This window comes from Cavia porcellus, unplaced genomic scaffold, assembly GCF_034190915.1.
Source record: "Cavia porcellus strain 051 isolate PalLab524CR breed Dunkin Hartley unplaced genomic scaffold, mCavPor4.1 scaffold_2, whole genome shotgun sequence".
NCBI lineage: Eukaryota > Metazoa > Chordata > Mammalia > Rodentia > Caviidae > Cavia > Cavia porcellus.
The window spans coordinates 29,780,610-29,798,816 of NW_026947485.1; the positions used below are offsets into that span (position 1 = coordinate 29,780,610).

The 18,207-nt window shown below is 42.4% G+C and overlaps 1 long non-coding RNA gene across 1 annotated transcript in view; it reads left to right on the top strand.

Annotated features, from left to right (window-relative positions):
* Positions 1-18,207, top strand: part of LOC134473953 (uncharacterized) — a 120,829-nt gene that overhangs the window by 100,464 nt on the left and 2,158 nt on the right. The window contains exons 3-4 of the long non-coding RNA XR_010044459.1: positions 11,049-11,179; positions 17,468-17,505. This is a non-coding gene — a long non-coding RNA (uncharacterized LOC134473953). The remainder of the gene's footprint in view (positions 1-11,048; positions 11,180-17,467; positions 17,506-18,207) is intronic.

Sequence of the window (18,207 nt, forward strand, 5' to 3'; positions counted from 1 at the left end):
TACAGCCAATAGAAGAGTTGTCTGCACAGTTAAATTCTTTTGTTTGTTTGTTTGTTTTTGGTACCGGAAATCAAACTCACAACTTCATGCTTAGCAGGAAGGCGCTGTGCCACTGAAAAATATCCCTGGATCTCATAATTAAGTTTTATGGTTCTTCAAAGTTATTAGCTGGTGGTTGGTAGCAAAATCTAATGTGCCCAAAGAAAGCAATTGGAGCTGTGAACAAAATGACAGGATTTGAAACCCTAACACTGGGCAACAGCAAGAAAGCATCATGATGGAACATAGTACCCGGTAGAGTCTTCGGAGAGGCTAGTGTCTCTCCACAGTGTCTGCCCTCCATTCCTTGGAGATGTTGATTTGTTTTGAGGTACATCCTTCAGTGGGTTCTAAAATCATCCCAGGGGTTTCTAATGGGCAATCAGAATTAGGAAACATTCATAATTTTAAAAGTTTAAATTCTGCTCCAGACACAATGACAAGGACCACAGTGTGTGTACAGGATACTCTGACAACAGAATAAAAACATCGTCTGCAAATGAAGAAAGCCATATTGTGTATTCATTAATTCATCTGACATTTATTGAGTGCCTGTGATGTGCCAGGCCCCATGTAGGAGTCTGGGATGTAGTGATGGGCAGCTCTTGTAGAGTTTACATGTCTCCTTACGGTATTAGACATTAAATAATAAACACGTATAATTACAAAGTATGGTAAGTGCCATGGAGGAAAGGACAAGATACTGTGATACAGAAAAATACAGTTTAGCAGGAACAGAAAAGGGAAGCTGGCAGCGAGTGTTGTTTGGGTTGAGAGCTAAGGATATAATTCAATGGTCCAAGTACTTGAGGAGCTGGAGGGTTATATTTAGGTTGAGCCACATGAAGTTGATGATATTTAACCATTTATAACCTTCAAAATGGCAATTGTTCCATTAGCATGTATTCAAAGCGGGAGCAGTGTGAGAAGGTATATGTCCTGCATTCCTCAGACCAGGGACGGATGGCAAGATGAGAAGCGGCTGTAGCAATGGGAAGAAAACTTCCAACTCTATATTATTAGATGGAGCACTGGAGCTTAAGCAGTGGAGTGCATGTTTATTGTGGCCTTTTGATTTTAAATACCTATGCTTGTCCTCAAGTCACTGAATGAATGATTAGAGAAATAGCTGAACTTACTCTATCTTCCCTCCTTGTAAAATAGATGTGGAAAAGAGGATGTTGTATACATTTAGGTCTTGGGGATTGTGCCTTTCTAAATGAATCATCAGAGTTCCTCATTCAGGCTGTACACCAACACCATCAACGTTGTCATCAAGTAACTGCACACAGCCTTGGGGGAAAAGTGCATTCATGTTCCAGTTACTGTGCAAAACAAGTCATCCCAAACTTAGTAGTGTAAAACAGCAATCACTTGTGCTCATGGATTCCAGGGGTAAAGTACTGGAAAAGGCACTTGAAGGTTATTCTTCTTCATTCTGTGTCTGGGGAATATCTGGATTGCCAAGGTCCAGAATAGTTAGAACTGGAAGATCCACTTCCCAGATGGGTTCTTCATTCATTGTCTGATGCCTGGGCTGAGATAAACATATGACTGCCTCACCTGGGGCAGGGATCTGGAGCACCTCATTGGCTGGCAGCTCAGTTCTGCAAGGAAAGGTCCCAAGAGGGAGCCGGTACAAAGCAAGCTTTCCAAGACCATTTCAAACTGCATCACCCTTCCTGACCTAACTTCAGAAGTCATCATACCCCTTCTGCTGTACTTCACTGATAGAAGCAATCATGAGCTCACTCAGACCCAATCACTTGTGCTCATGGATTCCAGGGGTAAAGTATTGGAAAAGGCACATGTAGCATAAGTAATATTTGACATATAGTGGTCTGAGGCAAAAAGAAGATATCCAAATTTAGACATTGTATCCTGCAGCTCAAAAACAGTATATTAAAGGCTGTGACCTTTCTCAGTCCTGACATTCAGTCTCCTGCCAGTGCCTCCTGTAAGCCAAACCAAACTGGAACGAACCAGTGGGCAGGAAGCCAGTGACACACTCCTAGGGGCCAACATGGAGGCCTAGAACAAGATAGAGAAGGGTAGAAGGTGAATCTGGGGAGTACACAGCCTGCTTGAAAGAACCCAGGATCTGTGGATTCCGGGACCAGGTGGTCTCAGCCTGATGACTGCATTCAGGATCCTCTGTCCAGAACGAGCAGGACTTAGGTACACATTATTCCAGTCTGTATCACTGAGGCTTATTTCTGTCTGTGTGTCCTAAAGGTACAATAGCATCCTTTAAAAATGTTAATGTGAGCACAGCTAGCAGTTCCTGTCTGTGTCCTGTGTTAATCATCTAAGGCAAGCTGTGGCAGCATGTAGTCTGGGTTCGATCCTCACTGGTGAGTTATTTGACTGCTCTGTGTCTTTAGTTCCCTCATTCAGAATTTAGGGATAAGAAGTCTACTTTGTGAGGTGTCCCAAGGCTAGAAAGAGATCGCATAATGTACAGTAAGGCTCTGATACAGGTTATTGATGTTTTTATGCAACAGAAGCTTTAGGAGCTCATTTATATGTGTAAAGATCTAGATTTCTTGATTACAGTGTAAAGTTGCTCAAAACATATTTAATGTTACTTTAATAACATGTCTTTTAGTTATACTTTAATCTTTACCCATGATACACTTCTTTACCCATGATACACTTCTCACTGGTTAAAATTTAAAACACATATATCCTTTGATCTATCATTTCTAACACTAGGATTGTTTTTTTAAAACGGAGACTTTGCTTTTTCTTTAGAATGGAAGATTCTCAACAAAATTGAAGAGAAAGTACAGCAATTTCCCACACACATTCTGTCCCACACATGCATCACTTCATTGTCAACGTCCTTCATCACACTGGTACCTGTGTTACAACTGATGAATCTATACTTACACGTCAGATCACCTAATGTCCAGAGTATAAAGTAGATACCATCCTTGGAATAGTACATGTTATAAGTTTGGATAAATGTGTAAGGACTTATATCTACCAGTATAGTACCTAAGTATCATTCCACGGCCCTAAAAATTCTGTGTTCCACTTCCCAATGCCAAGCTGCCCACCACACACACACACACACACACACACACACACACACACACACAAACCCTGGCAACCACTGGTCCTTTTACTCCTCCCCTGCCCCCCAAGGTATTTTTTCTTTTCCAAAATGTCATATATTTGCAGTCACACAGTATGTAATAGCCTTTTCAGGTGGGTTTCTTTTAGTCATTAACACGCATTCAGATTTCCTCCACATCTTTTCTTGGCTTGATAGCTCATTTCTCTCTAAGTTGAATTATATTCCATTGTTTGGATGTACTATAGTTTACTTATCAGTTTACCCACTGAGAAACACTTTGGTTGTTTCCAAGTTTAAGTAATTATAAGTGAAAATGCTGTAAACATCTGAGTGTAGATACATGTTTTCAATTCCTTTGAGTAAATGTCAGGATGCACTATTACTAGGTTGTAAGGTATGAGTGTGTTTAGGGTTTTTGTTTCTTTTCAGTGCTGCAAATCAGATCTAAGGCCTCACATGTAGAAAATGTTTAGTTTCTAAGAAGCTGCCAAATTGTCTTCCAAACTGGCCATAAAATTTAACATTCCTACCAGTAATAAATGGACATTCCTACTGTTCCATATCTTTGTCAGTTTTGGGTGGTATCAGTGTCTTGAATTTTGACCATTCTCATAGGTATATACTGGTACCTCATTGTTTGAATTTGCATTTCCATGAGACTATAATGTTAAGCATTTTTTAATGTACTAATTTGCTGTGTGTATATTTACTTTAGTGAAATGTCTGTTAAGGCCTTTTAAATTCAAGGATAAATATGTTTTACCCAAAGAAATATGCACATGGATATTCTTCACATTGTTTATAATTTTACAAGATAAGGAACAACACAATTGTCCATCAAGAGGTGATTTGGTAATCAGGTCATTCATTTTCTTACTGTTAAGTTTTAAGAGTTCTCTATATATTTTAGAGAGCAGTCCTTTATCAGATATCCCTTTTGAAAATATTTTCCCCTATTTATTTCATTCTTTCGACAGTGACTTTTGCGGAACAGAAATTTTTAATTTTTATGCAGTCTACTAAAATTCTTCTTTCATGGATGGTGCCTTTTATGTCATATCTAAAAATGTTATTGCCATACCCAAGAGAACCTAGGTTTTCCACTATGTTACCCTCTAGGAGTTTGTAGTTTTGTGTTTCATAATGCTAGCATTTTTAATTCACAGATAACTGTCATACTCAAAGAAATCTTTATAGGAACAGACTCTGAGGTTCATTTACAATTTCAAACGTTAAGAAACAACACAATTGTCCATCAGGGAGGGTATTTAAATTCAGGCACAAAGAATGAGGCAGATCTATATATTCTCCTACTGGTTTAATAAACAATAAATCCAGAAGTTGAAAATGCAGAAGTCTATTTCTTAACTCCCCCCCCCCCCGCCAAATCCCATTTCTTAATACAATGATATGTTCCCACAGTCTAAGCAATACAAGGTGGAGGAAATGGGGTAAAAATGTGCCAACAGAGCCAGGTGCCTTTGCCCAAGTGCGAGAGGAGATGCAGCCCAACACTGTCATGGATAGCACCTTGTCCCAGCTTTTCCCCTGGAGCAGAGCTGTGGTCTCAGATGACCTGACTCAGCTTCTTTTGAGCAGGCTAGAACTGTGTACAAGGCACTCAGGGGATGATTAAACCCATGCCTGGAGGTGGCGGCTGCCCCAACAGCCACTACGTGGTGTCCACTCTGGCCCAGGACATCCCACTCTTTCCAGGCAGATCCTGCATGGGGACTGTCCTTGAGCATAGCTCTGCTCTGGCTTCTCCCGCCAGGGAGACTAGCTGCTTTCATTCACCTCTAATGAGGTCCCTATTTGATTTAACAAGATGCCAGCGCTGTCCCCTATATTCCTGGAGACTTTGCAAATCTTTGCTTTGAAATCCCTGGAGAGAAAGTAATGTGCCCTGGGCTTCTTGCTTCCTCACCTTCGAAGGGGTTCTCATCCCACATTCTCTCGGCTCCCCTCCTTTTCTGCACAAAAGGAAAGGTGAGCTTTACCATCCCTCTAATTAACAGTTTGTTTATATTTTTCAATATTTTGTGGTTGATTTAGTTTAAGGTCCTTGGGGGATTTAAACTACCTGGATTAAGTAAGTGCAGCGGGAAGGTAGAGGCAGTTTCAGCAGAGTTTCTGTTCTCTCTCTCTCTTTAATTGGTGGCAGCACAAGCTATAACAAGGTGAGTGTAATTCCATTCTGCTGAGAGAGAAGGAAAGTTTTATTTTTATTATCCTTCTAAGACTATCTAGCAAATTGGCAGGGTTTCCCCAACTAATATTGTGAAAAGCAGCAAAGCACCAGTTTCTTCCCATTTCTGAGAAATGACAAGAGTATGGACCTTAAATGAGGACAGTCTTGTCCCTTTCACCAAGCCTTACTTTGCCTTCCTTCAGATCCCTCGTTGGTTGCCCATACCCATGTCATCTGGTCCAGCAGGGACTGGGTGCCCCGTCCCCAGGCAGCCCCTAGCCAGTCTGGTTCAGCTGTCCACAGCAGCACCTTCTTGCATCCAGCCACTCTGGGTCCCGTATATACTGGGTCACATGGACATTTGCTTTACATCAGCTGTTTCCTTGACCTCAGGGCCAGTCAGCCAGTCAGTGGCCACCTTAAGGCCTTCCTCAAGCCTCATCTCTTCATGAAACTTCCCTGGCAGAGCCACACTCATCACGCTGCCTTTCTTTGAATTCCTTCAGTCCTTCTGAACACTGACATAATGTCCTGGACTGCTGGGACTAATTCTCCAGGTGGGACCACAGTCTCATGCATGGTAAGCTCTGAGCTGTCCTAGACACTCTATGTGCACACCATTAAGATGATCGTTCTCGAGTGGCTAAGTCAGGAGGATCAAGGTGAGTTGGAGACCAGCCTGGGCTACAAAGTGAGCTTAAGGCCACCCTGAGTTGCATAGTGAGACTCTGTCTCAAAAAGACAAAAATAATTATTGTTGCATATCCCCTATACTTTTACCCTGGTCAACTAAAAAGCCACTTAGGGGGCAGGAGTGTCACTCAGTGGCAGAGCCCTTATGTGTGAAGCCCTGAATCCCAACCCCAGTACCAGTAGATACAGCCTTAGGGGAAGGCAATTAGGTAATATGAATTTAAAAAATCTTAATATTTTGTAGACACTTTGGGCCACTAGGCATACACCTCTAGAAATATATTCTCATGTATGCAGGAATACTTATTAGGAGTATTACTTCTAAAAATTAGAAACAATACATGTCCAATAACAAGAAATGGTTAAATAAATTATAGAGTATCCATACAATGGACTAACCTACAGTAATTAAAATCTTATAGAATAATACTTAATGACAGAAGAATATTTAGATTATATTGTTAAGCAAAAAAAATCCTTCAAATTAATGGCAAATTTTACTTTTAATCTCATTTACCTCCGTTTTAGAAGAGCTTAAAAAAAGAAATAGAAAAGTCATCAAATTATAAGACAGAATTTTTTTCATGGCCACTTTTCCACATTTAGATGCAAATTTTTTAAAACATGGATAAGCAAATGAAGGGAAAAACTGGCCAAATGCCTCTACTCACACAGAACCACAATTAACATTTTGGTGGGTCCTTTCTATCCTTTCCTTAAGTGTGTGTGGGTGTAAGTATGTACGTCAGGTGTTGTACTCATCTTTACTATTCTTATAAGCATTCCCCTAGAGATGGAATTTATACTCTTGGCTTATGAAAGCATAACATTACATTATACTCTTCCCCTCCTCCAATGTCAGGTTACTAACATACTGATAAATTCCCTTCCCCACATTCTGACTTTATATGATGCCCTGCCATACATTTTACATTTATAGACATTATAAATTCCACAGAGCTTTATCACACTCAATATTTATTTATATTTCTTCCATACTTATACCTTCATTCCTTTCTGTATTTCTACCTTTAATCATTTTCTTTCCATGTGAAGAATGCCCATTAGTGTTTCCTGTAGTACAGGTCTGCTGGTGACATCCATTTTTGGCTGCAAATGTGCTAATTTCATCTTTATCCTAAAAGCATGTTTTAAATAAGTAGGTGATGATTTTCTGTCCACTCTCTGAAGATATATTTTTTTTTGGATTGGTGTCTCTGAATATATTTTGAACAGCCTCATAGTATACCTGATTTTCTCTTTTTAGCCATGCTTGGAATCTGTAGTACTCTTTGAATCCTTGGCTCAATGCCTTTCATCAAGTTTTAAAATTTTTTATCTACTACGTCTTCACATATTGTTTCTAATCTCTTTCCTCTAGTTTTGAGACTCGTTATGTTAGACTTCTGATAGGATTATTTCCAAAAGATGAGAAGTATAAAACAAAAAGCTGCCTTTATTCTGAGAACATGGAGAGAGATGACTGGCACCCCCCACCGCTGGAATCCAGCGATCTCTCCGGCGGAACACATGGAGTGAGGCACATAAGTAGCCTTGGTTTGGGGTGGAACCTAAGGGGGCATTAGGGATGCACAGGTAGCCCATTGGTCCTAGGTTTGGTGCCATAGGTAAATTTCCAGGAGCAGGAAGATGGCATCGCAGGTAAATTCCTAGGGGCGGGGGAGATAGGGGCTTCCTGCTTCTGGTTGAGGCTTTTCTGGCTACAGTGTCCTGTCTGGGCCAAAACCCTTTCATATCCCGTCTAAGATTATTATTATGAAAAGGGGCGAAGATTTCTCTCCTTAACTACTTCCTGCTGGCAGAGGGCACTGTACTGGAGCCTAGGGGAGTTGACAGGATGAAGGTTGATGCCCAGGTAGAAGCTGGTACCAGGTGTTTTAGCAAGGACAACTTCACTGGTGAATGCACATATGTTATACAGAAAAACAAAGAGACAAGATGTTATGAGGAGACATGGCACTGTCATATTTAGGGACCCAGGTGAGGTAGAGGGAAATGATGTTATGAGAGGTGATTACTCCCCCATCTGAAAGCATAAAAGTTAAGAAGGTAGGTGTATAAAACTTGTCTCTGGTCCAGAAGTTGAACTGGAAAAAATAGGGGGAGCGGGGAAGGCAGTGGCTGTACCAGTATAGGGGAGGTACGGGCTTAGGCTTTCAGGGATGTCACGTTTAACCAGACAGCTGAGGGTAGAAAGAACTGCGACTGTTATTATATAGAACATTATGAAGATTATCTTTTTTTTTTTTGTCTTTTTCTTTTTTATCGGTACCAGGGATCAAACTCATGACTGCCTGCTTGCAAGGCAGGTGCTTATGCCGCTGAGCTAAATCCCCAGCCCCTATGAAGATTATCTTATGCGCTGGTCATCTCTCTCCATGTTCTCAGAAAAAAGGACACTTTTTGTTTTATACTTCTCATCTTTTGGAAATATTTTTCATCTTTTGGAAATAATCCTATCATTTGGTGCCGTGACTCGATCGGCAGGTGATTGACTCCTGGGACACACCCAGTTGAGTCTCCCAGCCGATTCACAAACCAGATAACATCCTGGATTAATTCTGCACTTTTTCCTCTCCCAAGACGTCCTTGTCGCCAGCCGCCTGCACTCACCATTGGCCATTGATTTCAGGTGAGCACTCTCCGGGGAACTCTTGGCACTGGACAGCCCCAGTTGACTGTTCTCCCCATTTGCGTGGGTCTGTGGCATTTTCACGTCCTTAGGACAGTCCATGGCAGGGTTCTTTCTGGGTGAACCTGTGTCCACACTCTAAAATCTCTCACGTTGTTTGTGTTTGGATAGCCCAAAGCAGAGATTTTTGGACTGCCCACACTGAAAGGCCCTCACTTCCCTTAAAGCCTTGCGCTTTCACGGGCAAAACTGTTACTAACCCCACGTGGGCTCCACTTGTAAATCTCTCAGTGACGACTGGAATATACAAGTTTTTGGAACTTTAGCCACTGTGTGGTGCCACAAACGAGTGACGGCTTGTTCTCTGGACCATGGCTTATTTCTTGCCTGAGTCAGTCATGGGAAACCTATTTCTCTAACTCCCAAAAAACACCTTTACAATGCCTAATTTCCAATTTATGTACTCTAAAAATTAAAAGTACCATAAAAACTAAACAATTAACTTTTTACTGGTGGGAGGTCTGGCCAACCTACCCACTTAGCAGTAATCATTGGCCCAAGGAAGGAACATCTGACCCCTGCATTCTCAGGAACTTGTATGATTTCTGTCAGGCTGGCGATAAGTTATTAGAACTCCCTTATATTCAGGCCTTTCTTATTCTGAGAACACACCCGTCTTTCATTAAGTCTTATGCTCCCACTGAGATACTTTTAGCTAACTCTACCATGCCACAAACTTTTCCATCCTGCCCTCAGGATTCACTTGACGATGTTCCTCCAGTGTTTTCCCGGCCACTGCCTCCCTACCCCCAAAATGGTTCCTCACCGTTATCTCCCACTGTGCGATCGTCTTCCCCTCCATCTCCTGGGACCCATAACTCTCCCAGTGGCTCTAATCCCTCTGTTAGCACTTCCTCGCAGTCTCTGACTTATTCTCCTGAGAATTCTCTATCCCCTACAGCATTCTCACCGCCCACCCACCATACTAGGTCTCGGTCACTATGTCCTTCCAGCAGGCTGCGTGATTGTTCCAGCTTGCACCGGGAACAGTCGCCATGTTGCAACCCTCTGCCACATGACAGGGCGCTGCCATGTTCACACGGGTCACATGGCAACAGGGCACCGCCATGTTCACATGGGTCACACGGAGATAGGGCACCGCCATGTTCAGACGAGTCACATGGCCAATGGGCACCGCTATGTTTGGATGGGTCTCGCGGCCAATGGGTGCCCCCTTGTGGCTCCTCTTGTGAATAGCAACAGCCGCCCTGTTGCGGTCCACATGATGGTTGCCAACAGCAATCCTCTCGCTGCAAGGCACACAGTGAGACACCATCTGCCTGTGTTTCCTCATCCCAGGGTGAACGGCAGCCATTCTGTAGCCACTCTTCAGATAATTCCTCACACACGTCTACCAGATGGATGGCTGCTCAGTGGCCCTCTACTCCTCATTCTTCTCCTCAAGCTCTGCTGCCACTTTGGGAGCAAGCTGGCCCCGAGGGACTTGTTAATATACATGTGACTTTTTCCCTTTCTGATCTCTCCCAGATTGCCCATAAATTAGGTAGCTTCTCTGTTGACCCACAGAATTATATCAGGCAATTTGAATTTATTACTAATTGTTATGATTTACATCTTAAGGATGTTTATGTGATTTTAAATACCACCCTTAGCTCACAAGAGCGAAATTAGCTGTGGCAGGCAGCTTGAGAAGAAGCTGACCACAGGCATAGGGCGAACACCACTGAAAATGACCCTAGGCCTGTAGCTGTGCCAGACCAAGATCCTGACTGGAACTATCAAAATGGACAAGGTTCAAAAATATCATACTAACTACAATAAGCTTTTAGAACAGATCTAGGAGGCTAACGAAAACCCAGCTGTGTTTTTAAATCGGCTTCAGGAAACCTTAATCAGATATACTAATGTAAACCCAGACTCTCATGAAGGGATGATTGTTGTTAACTGTTATTTTATTTCAAAGTCTGCTCCTGATATTCGTGCAAAATTACAAAAGGTTGAACATGGCCCTCAAACTCCACAAGGGGATCTACTTAAATTTAGCCTTCCGTGTCTTCAACAATAGAGATAAGGTTCAAAAAGAGGAAAAGCAAGCTCAAAAATTAAAGTTTGCTAAATATCAGTCTGACCTAATAGCAGTGGCACTTGGAGCTCCCAACACAAGAAATCCACAACAAGGTGTGGCTGCCCGAGTCCCACCCAGACTGTGCTTCAAATGCAGCAAACAAGGACACTGGGCGAAAGATTGCCCTAACCCTGGCATTCCTCTAGGACCATGTCCATACTGCAGCATTAAGGGGCATTGGAAGAGCAACTGTCCTAGCCACCAGAGAGAGGGTAAGCCATCCTCTAATCCCTTGCCCTCACAGGACACTCCGTCAATGCCAGATTCGTCACTGACTGACCTGCTTGGACTTGCTGCAAAAGATTGACGGGGCTCAGGGCTCACAGCCCCCACTCTGGACCTTGTCGGAGCTTCGAGTCTCACTGGAGGTCTCAGGTAAGATAATATCTCTGCTTGTGGATATGGGGGCAACTTATAGTGTACTCCCTGAATTTTCAGGACCTTGTAGTAAGTCCTTGATTTCTGTTGTGGGCGTTGATGGCCAGCCAAATCAACCTTTGCAGACTGGGCCTATCCCATGTAGATTCCAGACTCTTTTCTTCTTATTTTTTTTTTAAGATACTTTTTTTTTTTTAATCGGTACCGGGGATCGAACTCATGACCACCTGCTTGCAAGGCAGGTGCTTATGCCGCTGAGCTAAATCCCCAGCCCCCAGATTCTTTTCTTTACCCATAGCTTCCTAGTAATCCCAACATGTCCCACACCCCTTTTAGGCAGAGATCTTCTTCAAAAGCTTATTCTTTCCTTCACTTTCTCTCTTCCCACAGCCCTAATCCTCCAAACAGCCTCACAATGCATCGCAAAGCCATTCCCTCCCCTTCCTCCTTCTCTGGTTGACCCCATGGTTTGGGACACATCCAATCCCACTCTGGCTACACATGCCATGCCTGTTTTAATCCATCTCAGGGATCCCTCAATTTTTCCCTGTGTTCCCCAATACCCCATATCTCCCCAACATTTAAGGGGACTTAAATCCATAATTAAGCAGCTTTTAGACAACAGTTTTCTTAAACCTACACATTCACCCCACAATACTCCCATTCTCCCAGTACTCAAGCCTGATGGGTCCTATCACCTGGTACAGGACCTTAGGGTAATTAACAGTGCTGTTACCCCAATTCACCCAGTGGTGCCAAATTCTTATACCATGCTCTCTCATATCCCTCCCTCCACCACTCACTTTACAGTTACAGATCTTAAAGATGCCTTCTTCACTATCCCCCTACACCCTGATTGCCAAAACCTCTTTGCGTTTACATGGACTGACCCAGACACTCTCAGGTCTCAACAACTTACTTGGACAGTACCCCAAGGGTTCAGAAACAGTCCCCACTTCTTTAGTCAGGCTCTCGATACTGACCTCACAGAACTTGATCTCAAACCTAGTGTTCTCCTTCAATACATAGACGACCTTCTATTATGTTCTCCATCCCATATGTTAGCCGTACACCACTCAGCCAGTCTTCTTAATTTCCTTGCTAGTCGTGGATACAGGATCTCTCCTGCTAAAGCCCAGATAGCCTCCCCAAAAGTCAAATACCTAGGTCTCACTCTCACCCCCACCACTCGCTCCATCACCTCAGATCGTAAGGCAATTCTTCGTGATTTCCAGGTGCCCACAACTAAACAGCAGGTTACATCTTTCCTAGGTTTAGCTAATTTCTTTCGTCTCTGAATTCCTAACTTTGCAGCCCTAGCTCAACCCCTCTACAAGGCCACTAAGGGTCCTTTATCAGAACCCCTGGACCCTCTAGGCCCATACATACCTCCTTTCATAAATTAAAAGAGGCTCTCCTTAAAGCTCCAGCTCTTACCCTTGCTGATGCCACCCAACCTTTCATCCTGTATACTACTTGTCAGGGCCACAACGCTATAGGTGTACTAGGACACAAAAAGGGACCTTCTTTTCAAGCAGTAGCTTACTTGTCAAAACAGATCACAAAGTAAAAGGATGGACTCCTTGTCTCTTGCAGCTGCAGCCCTCCTGACACAGGAAGCTAAAAAGTTTACATTAGGGCAATCTATTACAGTACATTTACCTCACCACCTATGTGAGCTTATCTTATATAAGGTGCTCCCTGCCCTAATGACCCCTTCTCGCCTTCAACAGGTACACTTAGCTCTCTCTCAAGACCCTTCCATCTCTATTGCAACTAGTGGTCCTCTAAATATAGCCACCTTACTTCCCACCTCAGAGGGCCATCCTCACCATGACTGTATTGAGGTTTTACAAATGACTCCCACCCCTTTCCCTCACATCAGTAGCACACCTCTCTCCTTGGCCTTTGACACATGGTTCATAGATGACAGTTCAATAAACACAGACAACCAAAAGGAGGCAGGATACGCAATAGTTAAGCAGTCAAAAGTTATAGAGGCAAATCAACTGCCACCTGGGACCTCTTCCCAAAGGGCAGAACTTATTGCCCTTACAAGGGCTCTTACACTAGCAAAAGGCAAGATTATAAATATATATACACTGACTCAAAGTATACATTTAGCATTTTACACTCTCATGCCTCTATCTGGCAAGAATGGGGTTTTATTACCACTCTGTGATCCCCCATCATTGATGCTCCCCTTATCCTTAAACTTCTAGAGGCAGCCCAGCTTCCAAAGCAGGCAGCAGTTATTCATTGTAGAAGACACCAAAACTCTACAGATCCTATTGCTCAAGGCAATGCCTTTGCAGATTCACAAGCCAAGTTAGCTGCACAAGGGCCCTGCCCTTCTCAATTTCTCCCATTAGTCCCAAACAGTGTACCTCAGCCTAATTATTCACCAGAGCAGTTACAGCTACTTCATAAACCAGGTTACACACAAAACACTCAGGGATGGATTTTTCAGGAATCTAAACTTGTTCTCCCACATCAACAGGCCTTAGACATCATCACTGACTTTTACAACTGTTTTCATATAGGATCACAGGCCCTATACACACTCTTAGGCCCAATAGTCGCACATCCTTCTCTAAAAGCTATCATTCTTAAGATTATCACACCTGTGATCTCTATGCCAGGACCTCTCCTCAGGACATATGGTACCCCCTTCCTTTCCTACCCATCAGTTTCAAGGACACACCCCTGGTCAGGACTGGCAGATAGATTTTACACACATGCCCCACCACAAAACTCTCAAATATCTTCTCACCTTTGTTTGTACTTTTTCAGGATGGATAGAAGCCTTTCCCACAACCAGGGAAACTGCTGATGTAGTTACCAAAGTCATATTACAAGAAATCATTCCAAGGTTTGGTCTACCTCAGAGTATTCAGTCAGATAACGGTCCTGCCTTTATTTCTCAGATCACTCAACAGGTATCCTCGAGCTTACACATCACCTGGCACCTACACATCCCATACCATCCACAATCCTCAGGAAAAGTACAAAAGGCAAATGGCCTCATAAAGACACACCTTACAAAACTCACTTTAGAACTATATCATCACAATTAGGAGATAGGCGAACCTATCTCCCCCGCCCCTAGGAATTTACCTGTGTTGCCATCTTCCCGCCCCTGGGAATTTACCTATGGCGCCAAACCTAGGACTAATGGGCTACTTGTGCATCCCTAATGTCCTCCTTAGGTTCCACCCCAAATCGAGGCTACTTATGTGCCTCACTCCACGTGTTCTGCCGGAGAGTTCACTGGACTCCAGCGGTGGGGGGTGCCAGTCATCTCTCTCCGTGTTTTCAGAATAAAGGCCGCTTTTTGTTTTATACTTCTCATCTTTTGGAAATATTTTTCATCTTTTGGAAATAATCCTATCAACTTCCTCATAAAATCTCCATGTACCCCTTTTTTTCTCTGTCTTGTATCATTGAAAATATCATTGTAGGGCTGGAGATTAAGCTCAGCGGCATAAGTGCCTGCCTTGCAAGCAGGCAGTTGTGAGTTCGATCCCTGGTACTGATAAAAAGGAAAAAGACAAAAAAAAAAAAAAAAAGAAAAAAAGAAAATATCATTTTATTTGTCCATGACTTCTCTTTTTCTTTCATTAGTTTTGTATTCAGCTCTGTCTAATCTTCTGTTAAAATCTACTCAGTGAGTTAATTTCAGCAACTGAATTTTTCAGTTCTACAAACTTCATTTGATTTTCCTCTACCAGATATCTCAGAATTATCTTTTATACCTTTGAACACATTAAGCCTATTTAAGATGCTTTTTAGCTCTGGTCTTTATTTGTGATTGTTTTACCTTTTATGTGCCTGGAATACTGCAGTTGCATGCCTAAAATTGGTATGAAAAATGTTTAAAGAGAAAAAAGATTACAGGCATCCTACCATTCCTTCAGAAAGAATTTATCTTTGCTTCTGAATGATAGCTAGGGGCACTAAGCAATGTGGGATTCTTTTATTCCAAGCCTAGTGATAACAAAATTTGAAGCTGGGTTTCATCCCTTTGAAAATTAGTTTACTCCCATATCACCTTTATTCTAGGTGGAGATATTTAGGGGCATCACTCAGAGTCACAGAAGATTCACTAGTCTTCTTCACTTTGAGGAGTCCTAGAGTCTCAGGGATGGTGAACGTTTTGAAGATTTCAACACTAACAAATAGCCTGCTGCAGGACATGTCCCATAAGGCTCACTATCTTAATTCCTGCTTAATTCCTGCTTCCCAGTGCCCCAAGAAGCTGTCAAAGTCCTGCTGAACTTCTCTACCTTCCGCCATGTCATTTGGAATTGGTAAAAGTGCTCCTAAATATGGTGGGCTTCCATTGCTCTGGATTTCTATCTTCTCTCAAATTTTAACCTATTAATTTTTTTCTGTCTGATTAGCTAAAATGCCTTCAAGAAAAATTGTACAAACTACTTAGGTTTTCTGATTGTCCTCAGCAGTCACACTGGTCTAAATTTTTTAGTCCATCACTACTAAAAAACAGAAATCTGTCATCTATTAAGAAATTTAGCTTTAAAGTATAGAAAGCCCTTCCCAGTCCTCATCATGGTCCAGGAAGTTTATATTTGTAATCCCGAAGGAAAGTTATTGGGATTCTAGTGAGTTAATTCCAATCTACCACTTCCAGTGTAACCCATGGCATAAATAAAGACATAATTATATATCCAAGACGGTGGGGAGCCAAGAGGGTCCTAAGTCCAACAAGGACGATAGCTAACCAAACCAAAGACCTTGACTCAAAGTCAAACCCAGATTTTATTAATGTGTCAGGGATGACTGACTGTGGCAGTGGCAGGAAGTACATGAGTACCCTGAGCTGGGCTAGGCAGGTGGCCTGAAATCACCTCTGCAGTGCACAAAGAGAAGGATACGCAGAAGGAATAATCTGTGTTACACAATTCGAGGTAGTAGCTAATGTTTCGAGGTGGGTGCTTAAGTTCTGATGTGTAATTTTTATGCCCTGAGTGTAACCTCTTATGTTGAGGCTCGATTCCAGCCAATGGCATGGAGTGTGGCAGCATGGAACATGGCTCTTCTTCCAGCCTTCCAGCACAGCTCACACAAGCTTCTTGGGAGCTATGGGGTGGAGCGACCCTGACCTGTCACCTTGCTTCAAAGTCTACACATTAGCACCTTGGCTAGATCAATTTGCATTGCTTAAGTCAATCAAGAGGATAAGGAAAAGTCCTAGCCAGCTCTGTATGTATCAATACATGGAAATAGGGCCAGGTTTAACCAAAATGGAGATAACTGCTCTTCTTTCAAGGAGAGTCATCTAGGTGGTCCCCCCCCCCACACACACACTTTGTTTTGAAGAATCTGGTGCAGGGTTAGTGTGACTGTGTGGCCTCTAGTTGTTGCCAGGTTGTGAATCCTCTGTGACACACTTTAATGAGAGGAATTATAAACAAGAGAGAAGTGAGGCTTGAGATATGCAAATGGATTCAATTGTTCAATAGCATCAGCAAATATCTCAGCCTCTAATTTGGGCATCAAATGTGGTTGTCTGCTGTGACATGGACTACACTTTTCTCTGAAGAGCATCTACATCCTTAGTAATATTTTATATATTTTTAGTATATTTTGATGGGCTGCTCCTTGTATATGGTTTTTTATCCCCAAAGATGCAAATTTTTATTTTATGGTAAAGGGGTGACACAACAGTGAATCATATTATAGTGACATTTTAATCTTTGTTTAATCTTTAATCTTTGTTGCAATTGCAGACTTTCAATTTGATCTTCCATTCAAAAGATGGAGGTTTCTAAGATTCTTACTTGGGTTTGCAATTTTATATCAATTTCTCGTGGAATTTTCCAGCTCTCATCAGCAGTTCTTGTCCGATTGTCTAAAAAGTGACTGTCTGAGTGAACTAATGCCATAGAGCCGAAAGCTGCACTAGCTATCAAAAGGTCTAGGGAGGTTAGCCCGGCTCTAATTAACCCAATCATCCTCTTGGTTCATTGCTAAATACCTTAATTAGGGTCTCTACCAAGGGGGAAGTAGATGGATGACACCAAAGCTCTGCCAGATTGACCGTAATCCAAACCCTGGGCACCCTGCACAGGATCACTGCTGTGACGTCATTAGAAAGATGTTCAGGCAGGATGCAATGGGTTAGGCAACAGTTAGTACATGAGAACATATTTTGTTGCTACTCTGTCTTCCCTTTAACAGTACATGAGGATCATAAACACATACGTTTACTTTCATACACCTATGAGCTTATAATATTACTTTTACTTTTCCTCTATTTACCAGCTGCAGATACCCAGTCCACGGCTGTCCAGCGTGAAAAGGTAGGGCTAATTTCCATAAAGTATGTTGTGTGGTTTCAGTTTTGTCATGGACAATGAGTCTGGGGATAGGAGAACTGAGGCCTCTACCTGACCATGTAACCCTGGACAAGGCCTCTGAGATCATGGTGTAGTTGGAAGAGCCTGAATAGGAAATCTTGTGCCAGTCTTGAGCTTTTCCCAGAAGGAATCCTCTGGGGGACCAGTCTACAAAAGAATAATTAAATTATCTATAGTCTGTCCATGATATGGATTCCTGCAAGTCTTTCAGGGGCCCAAATCACTTTCCTCAAAATAAGTGCCATGAGCTTCTGGAATACAGCTAGGAATTTAAGTTTAAAATCTCTTTTAAAAAATCTTACAAGGTTACTATCTGAGGGAAGAGAATTTAAGGTTAATTCAGCAAATTGTACTTTCCGAGTCTGATCCACAGCCAACATTCAAGGACTAGAACCTCACTGTAGATGGGCTACATAGAAAGGTGGTGTTATATGATAGAATTTTCGGCGTGGCTAAAATGATAATAAGTATGAAATAAAAGTGGCTTTTATTTTAAGAATGTGGAGAGAAGGGGCTGGGGATTTAGCTCAGCGGCACAAGCCCCTGCCTTGCAAACAGGCAGTTGTGAGTTCAATCCCTGGTACCAATTAAAAAAAAAAAAATGTGGAGAGACTCCATGACCTCTGGCACTCTTTCTGTGGGACA